Genomic DNA, 12018 nt, shown 5'->3' with positions numbered 1-12018 from the left:
AAGAGAGCAGCTGTTATCTCCGGCCACAGACACCCCCAACTCACACGCTCGTTCACTCGCTCCCACAAACACACATGCTCACACGTTCACTCGCTCAGCAAGTGTATACTGAGCACCTGCTCTGTGAGGGACACTGCTCTCCCCGCCTCATCTGATGTGTCACCAGTATCGAGGGAGCTGTGCGAGCTCAGAGTGGGGCATGTAGCCCAGCCTGTCGTACCTGACCTCTTTCCCAGCATTCTGGATTTTTCCTTCTCTTCATCTTTGCCTTCTCCAAGCATACTCTGGGCCCCGACTGGAAAGGCTTGCGTGCCTCCCCCGGCACTCCTCTTCATTCAAGGCATTTTGTATGTGTCATGTGTAGGTATGTGTCACGCTGAATCACATTTATCTGTTTTATTATTTTTTTAATTTAAATTCAAGTTAGTTAACGTACAGCTCAGTCTTGGCTTCAGGAGTAGAACCCAGTGATTCCTGTCTTACGTGTGACACCCAGTGCTCATCCTAAGTGCCCTCCTTAATGCCTATCACCCATTTAACCCATCCCCCACCCACCTCCCCTCCAGCCACCCTCAGTTTGTTCTCTGTATTTAAGAGTCTCTTATGATTTGCCTCCCTCTGTTTTTATCTTATTTTGCCTTCCCTTCTGCTATGTTCATCTGTTTCGCTTCTTAAATTCCACATATGAGTGAAATCATATGATATCTTTCTCTGACTTATTTTGCTTAGCATTAATATATTCTAGTTCCATCCATGTTGTTGCAAATGGCAAGATTTCATTATTTTTCATTGCCAAGTAGTATTCAGTTATATATACATACACCACATTTTCTTTATCCTTTCATCAATCGATGGACATTGGGCTCTTTCCATAATTTGGCTATTTTTTAAAAGTTTATTTGAGAGAGACAGAGACAGTGTGAGTAGGGGAGGTGCGGAGAGAGGGAGAGGGAGAGAGACAGAGAGACAGAGAGACAGAGAGACAGAGAGAGAGAGAGAGAGAGAGAGAGAGAATCCCAAGCAGTCTCCATACCATCAGTGCAGAGCCTGACCAGGGGTGAAACTCAGGAAACTGTGAGATCATGACCCGAGCCAAAACCAAGAGTTGGATGCTTAACCGACTGAGCCACCCAGGTGCTCCAATTTGGTTATTGTTGATAGTGCTGCTGTAAACATTGGGGTGCGTGTGCCCCTTCGAATCAGCATTTTTGTATCCTTTGGGTAAATACCTAGCAGTGCAATTGCTGGGTAGTAGGGTAGTTCTATTTTTAATTCTTTGAGGAACCTCCACACTGTTTTCCAGAGCAGCTGCACCAGTCTGCAATCCCACCAACAGTGCAAGAGGGTTCCCCTTTCTCCACACCCTCGCCAACACCTATTGTTTCCTGAGTTGTTAATTATAATCTTTCTGACAACTGTGAGGTGTTATCTCATTGTGGTTTTGATTTGTATGTCCCTAATGAGTGATGTTGAGCATTTTTTCATGTGTCTGTTAGCCATCTGGATGTCTTCTTTGGAAAAGTGTCTATTCGTGTCTTCTGTCCATTTCTTCACTGGATTATTTGTTTCTGGGGGGCCAGTTTGGTAAGTTCTTTATAGATTTTGGATACTAATCCTCTATCCATATGTCATTTGCAATATCTTCTCCCATTCCATCGGTTGCCTTTTAGTTTTGTTGATGGTTTCCTTCCCTGTGCTTTTTATCTTGATGAGATCCCAGTAGTTCCTTTTAGCTTTTATTTCCCTTGCCGCCAGAGACATATCTGTTTTAAAAACCTTCTTTCCTTTTATTTATTTATTTTTTTAATGTTTATTTATTTTGGGGACAGAGAGAGACAGAGCATGAATGGGGGAGGGGCAGAGAGAGAGGGAGACACAGAATCGGAAGCAGGCTCCAGGCTCTGAGCCATCAGCCCAGAGCCTGACGCGGGGCTCGAACTCACGGATCGTGAGATCGTGACCTGAGCTGAAGTCGGACACTTAACCGACTGAGCCACCCAGGCGCCCCAAACCTTCTTTCCTTTTAAACCCACTGGAAATGTAACTTTATTTGATGTGTCCCATTTCATGAATTTTAGGGCGCACTTTTTTGTTGTTGTTGTTTTTCACTTTTTAACATCCCTGAAATAAGAGTGTCATAAGATGGATGGCATTCTATAATTGTTGTCAGCCAGGTGGAATACAGGGGTTCTCACTGCTTCCACATGTGTGCACTGCGTCCTACCTCTTCATAGTGTGGGCACTTCCATACCTTAATAAGCCTAAAAGAACACTTTCAAAAAGTAGGAAATAAAAATTCTAAGGAATTGGTAAGCTTTGAGTAATAGTAATTGACATGATTTTTTCTTTTTCTGAGTGGTACTTATAAAATGGTGTGTTTTAAAATCAATTTTTCTTGCATCCAATGGTATAACTTAATACTTAAAGGTCTACATTTTTATCTGTTAAAGAGAACAGCTTTGAGTTAAATAATGGGAAGTATTATCTGCTGTTGGATTCACCGAATCTACTCTCCACAACCCATTCAAGATTGATAGAACAGACACTCCAAAATATGCTTAAAATGTCTTTTCTCCATATTTTTAAGGAGCACCACACAAAAGAATTAAACCTACAGCAATGGTTTCCCCAATGCTTATAGTATTTCTTTTATTTTTCTGCAGTTATATCTTACCCAGCTCAAATTTGCCTTGGGTAGTTATTTGAAGATGAGATTGTTCATTGGCGAATTTCTGCATTTTTCTATGGATTTAAGAATTATTTTCGGGGTTGGGGGGAGGGCGCCTGAGTGCCTTATTCGGTTAAGCGTCTGACTTCAGCTCAGGTCATGATCTCATGGTTTGTGGGTGTGAGCCCTGCCTTGGGCTCTGTGCTGACAGCTCAGAGCCTGGAGCCTGCTTCGGATTCTGTGTCTCCCTCTCTCTCTGCCCCTCCCCTGCTCACGCTCTGTCTCTCAAAAATAAATAAACATTAGAAAAAAAAAAAGAATTGTATCTGGGACACTTGGGTGACTCAGTCGGTTGAGCATCTGATTTCAGCTCAGGTCATGATCTTGCAGCTTGTGAGTTTGAGCCCCACATGAGGCTCTGAGCCAACATCTCAGAGTCTGGAGCCTGCTTCAGATTCTGTGTCCCAATCTCTCTCTGTCCCTCCACTGCTCATGCTCTTTCTCTCTCTCAAAAATAAATAAACGTTAAAAAAAAATTATTTTCTGCACCTGGATAGAATGAGCTCAAGCTATTTTCACCTCGAAGTCCCAAGTATTATCTTTCTCTTCTCTTTAGTTGCTTATAGCCATCATTCTTTTTTTTTTTTTATTTGTTTATGTATTTTATTTTTGTGAGAGAAAGAGAGAGATCATGCATAAGTGGGGAAGGGGCGGAGAGAGGGAGAGAGAGCGAGAATCCCAAGCAGCCTCCATGCTGTCTGTGAGCCCGATGTGGGGCTTGATTTCACGAGTGAGATCATGACTTGAGCCAAAATCAACAGTGAGACTCTTAACCGGCTGAGCCACCCAGGTGCCCCAGGGCCATCATTCTTTATTTCTAAATGTCAGGGATTTAATAAGCCTATATTTATTTTTTAAATTTATTTTTATTTTTTTATTAAATATGATTTATTGTCAACTTGGATTCCATACAACACCCAGTGCTCATCCCAACAGGTGCCCTCCTCAATGCCCATCACCCACTTTCCCCTCTCCCCCACCCCCCATCAACCCTCAGTTTGTTTTCAGTATTTATGAGTCTCTTAAAGACTTAACGGGAGGGTTTGCCTCCCTCCCCCTCTGTAACTTCCCCCCCCTTCCCCTCCCCCATGGTCTTCTGTTAAGTTTCTCAGGATCCACATATGAGTGAAAGCATACGGTATCTTTCTCTGCCTGACTTATTGCACTTAGCATAATACCCTCTAGTTCCATCCACATTGCTGCAATTGGCCAGATTTCATTCTTTCTCATTGCCAAGTAGTATTCCATTGTGTATATAAATCACAATTTCTTTATCCATTCGTCAGTTGATGGACAATTAGGCTCTTTCCATAATTTGGCTATTGTTGAAAGCGCTGCTATAAACATTGGGGTACAAGTGCCCCTATGCATCAGCCCTCCTGTATCCCTTGGGTAAATTCCTAGCAGTGCTATCGCTGGGCCATAGGGTCGATCTCTTTTTTATTTTTTGAGGAATCTCCACACTGTGTTCCAGAGCAACAAGCCTATATTTAAATGTCTTCCTCTTGATTGTTCATACTTGAAGAGATCACGTGTGCCTTTTGCATTTTGGGGGCCGCAAATTCTTATCTTGGATCCTTTCCTACTGAAGAAATGACAAGCTGTTTGCATCTAATACTGCAATCACAGTTTGGGTCGTTCGGTAGAGGCTGCCTGAAGTGCTCGGTTAAGAAAATTTCTGCAGCTTTATCTTGGCTGAGAGGAAAAGATCACTGGGGATAGTGATGACAGTCTTGGGAGAGGGCTTGGGGAGAGGGAGAGGGGAGGAGACTGCGTACTCGCCTGCCCTGTTTTGTTACATCATGGCTTATAAGTTTTCATATTTATAACCTTCTGCTGACGTTGGACTTCTTAGGTCCCTGAGTCTGTTTATTAGCTCAAAAACTTTTTCTGCACTGTTGTCCATTCTGTTCTCATTTTTAAAAAATTGGATTTTATACATGACCTACTAGAATACTCATTTTTTTTCCTGTTTCTGCCAATATTTTTTAATTGCCACAATGCTATTATAATGCCTTCTTAAAATTAAAAAAAAAAGTTGTGTATTTTAGCATCTGGCATTATTCAGGAGAAGACTTTCTATGGTTTGTTTATTTCTTTTGCATACTAATTTTTGAGAAAATGTAATTCTGCTTGACTTTTTTTCTACTTTAGTTTTTTTGGGTTTTTTTTTTTTTGCTTTTAATTTTGTTGGATATTTTATTTTAGGCAATGGCGTTGGTATTATGTGGATTTGAGTAGATAGAAGATCTTGAAGCAAACTTTGTTAACAGTTTTAGGTGTATTTCTATGCCATGCTCACATACACAATTACACAAACAGAAAGCATTCTCTCATTTTCTCCCTCAATGAAAGTGAGATTACTGTGTATATATATTTTTCTGCTACTTGTTTTTCCACTCAAACATACATTATGAATACCTATGTCAATATATATGGATATAACTCATCTTTTTGGTGCCTTTTGACCACCTTCACCCACTTTGCCCACCCCCCCAATCCCCTGCCTCTGGCAGCCACCAATCTGGTCTCTGTATCTATGAGCTTATTTTTTTAAATAAAGATTCAACACATAAGTATGACCATATAGTATTTCACTTAGCATAGTGTCCTCAAAGTCCATCTATGTTGTTGTAAATGGCAAGATTGCATTATTTTTTTATGGCCAAATAATACTCCACTGTATAAATGTATATTCACTGTATCTTCTTTATCTGTTCATCCATTGATGGACACTTAGGTTGTTTTCATATTTGGCTATTGTAAATAATGCTGGAGTGAACAGAGGAGTGCACATATCTTCCAAGGTAGCATTTTCATTTTCTCTAGGAAAAACCGGAAGTGGAATCACTGGATCATATGATATTTCCATTTTTAATTTTTAAATTTTTTTTTTATTTTTGAGAGAGAGAGAGAGAATGTATGAGGAAGGGCAGAGAGGGAGGGAGACACAGAATCCGAAGCAGGTTCCAGGCTCGAGCTGTCAGCACAGAGCCCGACGTGGGGGCTCAAATCCATGAACCGTGAGATCATGACCCAAGCTGAAGTTGGATGCTTAACCAACTAAGCCACCCAGGCGCCCCGTCCATTTTCAGTTTTTTAAAGAACCCCCATACTGTTTTCCGTAGTGGCTGCACCAATTTACATTCTTACCAACAGAGCACAAGGGTTCCCTTTTTTCCATTTCCTTGCCAGTTTTGGTTATTTCTTGTCATTCTGATACTAGCCAATTCTGACTGGTGTGAGGTAATCTCTCATTGTGGTTTTGGTTTGCATTTCCCTGATGATAACTGATGTTGAGCATATTTTCATGTGTCTGTTGGCAATCTGAGTGTCGTCTTTGGAAAAGTGTCCATTCAGATCTGTGCATTTTTCAATTGTATTTTTTCATTTTCTTTTTGTCTCTTTCTTTCTTTCTCTTTCTTTCTTTCTTTCTTTCTTTCTTTCTTTCTTTCTTTCTTTCTTTCTTTCTTTCTTTCTTTCTTTCTTTGCTATTCAGTTTCATGAGTTCTTTATATATATTGGATATTAACCTCTTATCAGATATATGATTTGCACATATTTCCAAATCCCCATTTGGTAGGTTGCCTTTTCATTTTGTTACATTGTTTCAGGTCTTATGTTCAAGTCCTTAACCCATTTTGAGTTAGTGTTTGCATATGTTGTAAAATAGTGGTTCACTTTCAGTCTTTTGCATGTGGCTGTCCAGTTTTCCCAACAACACTTACTGCAGAAGCTGTATATTCTTGGGTCCTTTGTCTTAAATTAATTGGCTATATATGTGTGGCTTTATTTCTGGGCTCTCTATTCTGTTCCATTAACATATGTATCTGTTTTTATGCTCTACCATAATGTTTTGACTACTAGAACTTTGTAACATAGTTTGAAATCAGGGAGCATGATGCCTCCAGCTTAGTCTTCTTTTTCTTAAGAAAAAAAAATTTTTTTAAATGTTTACTTCTTTTTAAGAGAGAAACAAAACTCTCATGCTTAGAGCATGAGCAGGGGAGGAGCAGAGACAGAGGGAGACACAGAATCCAAATCAGGCTCCAGGCTCTGAGCTGTCAGCACAGAGCCTGATGTGGAGCTTGAACCCAGGAACTGTGAGATCATGACCTGAGCCAAAGTCAGATGCTCAGCTGACAGAGTACCCCTTAGTCTTCTGTTTCAAGATTGCTTTGGCTATTTGAGGTCTTGTGTGGTTCCTTACAAATTTTAGGATCCTTTTTCTATTTTTTTCTGTGCAATGTGTCTTTATTTTTATTTTTCATTTGCACATAATTGACACAAAATGTTACATTAGTTTGAAGTGTACACCATAGTGATTCAACAAGTCTATCCATGATGCTATGTTCACTACAAGTGCAGCTACCATTTGTCTTGACACATCATCACTTGTTACAACATCACTGACTATATTCCTTATGCTGTATCTTTCATTCTGTGACTTATTTCATAACTGGAAGCCAATTTCTCCCACTCCAATATTTCTGTGAAAACTACCATTAGCAACTTAATAGGGATTGTCTTGAATCTGTAGATTGCTTAGGGTAGAAGAATATTTAGCACTATTCTTCTAATTCATGAGCATAGAGGGTCTTTCACTCCTTGTGGGACTGTTTTCTTAATTTCTCTTTCTGATAGTTTGTTTAATTAGTGTATAGAAATACAACAAATTTTTGTATATTGATTTTGTACCTGTGACTTTACTGAATTTGTTTACTAGTTCTAACAGGTTTTTTTTTTTTTTGGTGGAGTCTTTGGGGTTTTCTTGATATATATATCTATATATATCTATAGATCTATACATCTGTATATATCTATAGATCTATATATCTGTATAGATCTATAGATCTATATATCTATATAGATCTATAGATATATATATCCACACACATATAGTTATATATATAATATATATTGTTATATATTATATGTATTATATTATACGTATTATATATATTATATGTATATTATATATATATGTGTGTGTATATATATATACACACACATATAGTGACAGTTTTACTTCTTCCTTGCCAATTTGAATGCCTTTTATTTCTTTTTCTTGTCTAATTGTTATGGCTAGGAATTCCAATTCTTTGTTGAATAAAAGTGGCTAAAGTGGGCATCCTTGTCTTGTTCCTTAGAGGAAAAGATTTCAGCTTTTCACCACTGGGTATGTAGGCTTGTCATATAGAGCCTTTATTATGTTGAGATACGTTTTCTCTGTACCCATTCTATTGAGAATTTTTATCATGAATGGATGTGTAATTTTGTCAAATGCTTTTTCTGCATCTATTGAGATGGTCATGTGGTTTTTATCCTTCATTTTGTTAATGGGCATATCACACCGATTGATTTGTGGGTGTGAAACCATTCTTGCATCCTTGGAACAAATCCCAGTTGATCATGGCGCATGATCCTTTTAATGTATTGTTGAATTCGCTTTGTTAACATTTTGTTGAGGATTTTTGTATCTGTGTTCATTAGGGATAATGTAGTTTTCCTTGTGACATCCCTGTCTGGTTTTAGTAGCTGGTTTTGTAAAATGAGTCTGGAAGTTTTTCTTCCTCTTCTCTATTTTGGAAGAGTTTAAGGATTGGTAGTATTTTTTCTTTAAATGTTTGGTAGAATTCACCAGTGAAGTCATCTGGTCCTGGACTTTTGTTTATTGGGGAGTTTTTGATTACTGATTCAATCTACTTACTAATACTCAGTTTGTCCAGATTTTCTATTTCTTCATGATTCTGTCTTGGTAGGTTGCACATTTCCTGGAATTTATCAATTTCTCCTGGGTTGCCCAATTTTGGTGTGTAATTGTTCACAGTAGTCTCTTATGATTCTTTGTATTTCTGTAGTACAAGTTGTAATAACTCCCCTTTCATTTCTGATTTTATTTGAGTCCTGTATCTGTAAGTCTAGCTAAAGGTTTGTTGATTCTGTTTATCTTTTCAAAAAACCAGCTCTTAGTTTCATTGATCTTTTCTATTATCTTTTTAGTTTCTAAATATGTCCCAAATATCTCACTCAAACACATATTATGAGTATCTTTCTACATCAGTACATATCGATACAACTCATTCTTTTAAAAAAATCTACATAATACATTATAGGACTTAGAACTTATTCAACTATTCCTCTGTAGATATATAGTCAGGTTATAAGCCACCTTTTTCCTATTTGTATTAAAGTTTCAATAAACATCGGGTGTGTGTGTGTGTGTGTGTGTGTGTGTGTGTGTGTATGTTACCAACTGATCATTGCTGGTAAAAAGAAAAGCTTGTTGCCTTAAAGATTTTCTTCTTAAATATAGTCATCTTATCAAATCTCCTTATTAGTTCTATTATTGTTTCTTTGAGTCTTTAGCATTCTCTGGGTATGGAAATAAGGTAAAACATAGTTATCTCTATTTTGTAAGCTTGTATCACTTATTTCAATTTTATGATATTTTATTTTATTTTTCATTTATATGACATTTTAAGAGAGAAGATTTGAGAACCTCTTTCTGCTATTTCTACCCCTGTTTATTTACCCCATCTATTTATTTTTGAAATATTCAACCCTCAAAATTTAACAGGTCCACTCAAATATTCCTGTAGTTAAATAGTAATTTCACTCATTGTTATTAAGTATTTAAAGATAATTTCTTTCTCAAGACTCCTGGTTTTCCTCTTTTGCTCTTTATTATTAGGCTAACTTCCACGAAAACTTCCTATTGCTCAAATTTTATTCTTCCACAAAATTATTCCTTTTATGTTTCTATAGTTCTGCAAATTGTTCATCATTAGTTTAACTTGTTATAAAGTAACAGGAATGATTTTGAAATAGGATGCTATTTAGAAAATTTTCTCAGGATTATTTTGTGAATCTTTCTCTTGTTTTTTGAGTTTAGCATCCAAGTGCGCTTTTGGAGTGATTATTTTTAGAAAACAATGAAATAGTATTCACAAGTTCTCAAGTATCAAGACAGGGAAGAATAAACTCAATTACTCTGAATGGTAGAAAAACTGGGATATTCTAACACACACACACACACACACACACACACACACACACACACACACACACACAGTTACTGTATAGATCATACTGTGTTAATGTCAACATCCTTCAGAGAATTTGAGTACAGAAAATACTCTTTCCAGTATGAGTGATTCCTGAGTTATTAGATTTGTATTTCCAAATATATGGAGAGGCTTTGTTAGAAAAAAATTTTTTTATCGTACCATGGTTAGAGAACTTGGTCTGTATAATAATTTGTTGAGACCTACTTTATTTGACAGTCACTTTTTAAGTGTTCCATGTGCAGTTGAAAGGAAAGAATACTCTAGTTTTGGGGCATGGCTGGTTAACTGCTTTCTCCAAATCTTCTCTATCCTTTTGAAATTTTCTTAATGTGTTCATAAACAAAATATGTTAAAAATCTAACACTGTGAGGGCAGATTTATCAAGTGTTTGTAATTCTGATTGTCATTTTCAGTTTTTATATAATGATGCATAAAAGTACATTTAGGTTTAAAATGGCTGTATTTTCCTAGTAGGTTTAGTCTCCTCAATATATACTCTCCGTAGTAATGCTTAGTGCCTTAAAGTCTGTTTTGTCAAATATTAAAACAGTTACTCCAGTTTTCTTTTAATTAGTGTTTGTGTAGCGTATGTAATTTTTCCCATTCTTTAAATGTTTTGTTTTTGTTTTGTTTTGTTTTTTTTGAAGGAGAGAGAGAGAGCATGAGTGGGGGAGGAGCAGAGAGAGAGGGAGACACAGAATCCGAAGCAGGCTCCCGGCTCTGAGCTGTCAGCACAGAGCCCTAGCGGGGCTCGAACTCACAAACTGCGAGATCATGACCTGAGTCAAAGTGAGACGCTCAACGGACTGAGCCACCCAGGTGCCCCATTTTTTCCCACTCTTTAAACTGTTCTTTGCCCTCATAAATTATGTCTCTTGTAAATAGCATGTAGCAAGATGTTGTTGGGCTATCTAGTCTGACAATCCTTGTCTTTTATTTTTTATTTTTTTTAAATATGAAATTTATTGTCAAATTGGTTTCCATTACAACTCCCAGTGCTCATTCCAACAGGTGCCCTCCTCAATGCCCATCACCCACTTTCCCCTCCCTCCCACCCCCCATCAACCCTCAGTTTATTCTCAGTTTTTAAGAGTCTCTTATGGTTTGGCTCCCTCCCTCCCTTTTTTTTTCCCCTTCCCCTCCCCCATGGTCTTCTGTTAAGTTTTTCAGGATCCACAAAAGAGTGAAAACATATGGTATCTGTCTTTCTCTGTAAGACTCATTTCACTTAGCATAACACTCTCCAGTTCCATCCATGTTGCTACAAAAGGCCATATTTCATTCTTTCTCGTTGCCAAGTAGTATTCCCTTGTATATATAAACCACAATTTCTTTATCCATTCATCAGTTGATGGACATTTAAGCTCTTTCCCTAATTTGGCTATTGTTGAAAGTGCTGCTATAAACATTGGGGTATAAGTGCCCCTATGCATCAGCATTCCTGTATCCCTTGAGTAAATTCCTAGCAGTGCTATTGCTGGGTCATAGGGTAGATCTATTTTTAATTTTTTGAGGAACCTCCACCCTGTTTTCCAGAGTGGCTGCACCAGTTTGCCTTCCCACCAACAGTTCAAGAGGGTTCCCGTTTCTCCACATCCTCTCCAGCATCTATAGTCTCCTGATTTGTTCATTTTAACCACTTTGACTGGCATGAAGTGATATCTCAGTGTGGTTTTGATTTGTGTTTCCCTGATAAGGAGCGACGTTGAGTATCTTTTCATGTGCCTGTTGGCCATCTGGATGTCTTCTTTAGAGAAGTGTCTATTCATGTCTTCTGCCCATTTCTTCACTGGATTATTTGTTTTTTTTGGGTGTGGATTTGGTGAGTTTTTTATAGATTTGAGATACTAGCCCTTTGTCTGATATGTCATTTGCAAATATCTTTTCCCATTCCATTGGTTTCTTTTAGTTTTGTTGATTGTTTCCTTTGCAGTGTGGAAGCTTTTTACCTTCATGAGGCCCCAATAGTTGGGACCTCATGAAAATCCTTGTCTTTTAAATGGATACAGTCAATTTATATTGACTGGGTTCATCAATATACTTGGATTCACTTGCACGAACTTATTTTCAACTTTCTAATATTCTGCTTTTCTGGTTCTTATCCACCCTTCCATCCTTGCCTTCTTCTGGAATAAGGTTTTCATCTCTCTCATTTCATTTTTTTCCCCCATTACTAGTAGGGAGGTTATATACTTTGTTTCACTATTTTAGTGGCCACCC

At 37.8% G+C, this 12018-nt stretch overlaps 1 protein-coding gene and 1 long non-coding RNA gene across 10 annotated transcripts in view; one reads left to right on the top strand and one right to left on the bottom strand.

The window, feature by feature from the left end:
* The window catches only part of PARVA (parvin alpha), a 193593-nt gene that overhangs the window by 51446 nt on the left and 130129 nt on the right, over window positions 1-12018 (bottom strand). The gene's annotated exons all lie outside the window — the stretch shown is intronic.
* The window catches only part of LOC109492006, a 79341-nt gene that overhangs the window by 43229 nt on the left and 24094 nt on the right, over window positions 1-12018 (top strand). Inside the window, exon 3 of one of the 4 annotated variants that reach the window (XR_006586391.1) lies at window positions 10446-10504. The exons of the other annotated variants lie outside the window; for them this stretch is intronic. This is a non-coding gene — a long non-coding RNA (uncharacterized LOC109492006). Of the gene's footprint in view, window positions 1-10445; window positions 10505-12018 lie in introns of those variants that run through there. 4 annotated transcript variants of the gene reach the window in all.

Source organism: Felis catus, chromosome D1, assembly GCF_018350175.1.
Source record: "Felis catus isolate Fca126 chromosome D1, F.catus_Fca126_mat1.0, whole genome shotgun sequence".
NCBI lineage: Eukaryota > Metazoa > Chordata > Mammalia > Carnivora > Felidae > Felis > Felis catus.
The sequence above is the reverse complement of the archived record's forward strand: the minus strand, read 5'-3'. Positions and strand labels throughout refer to the sequence as shown.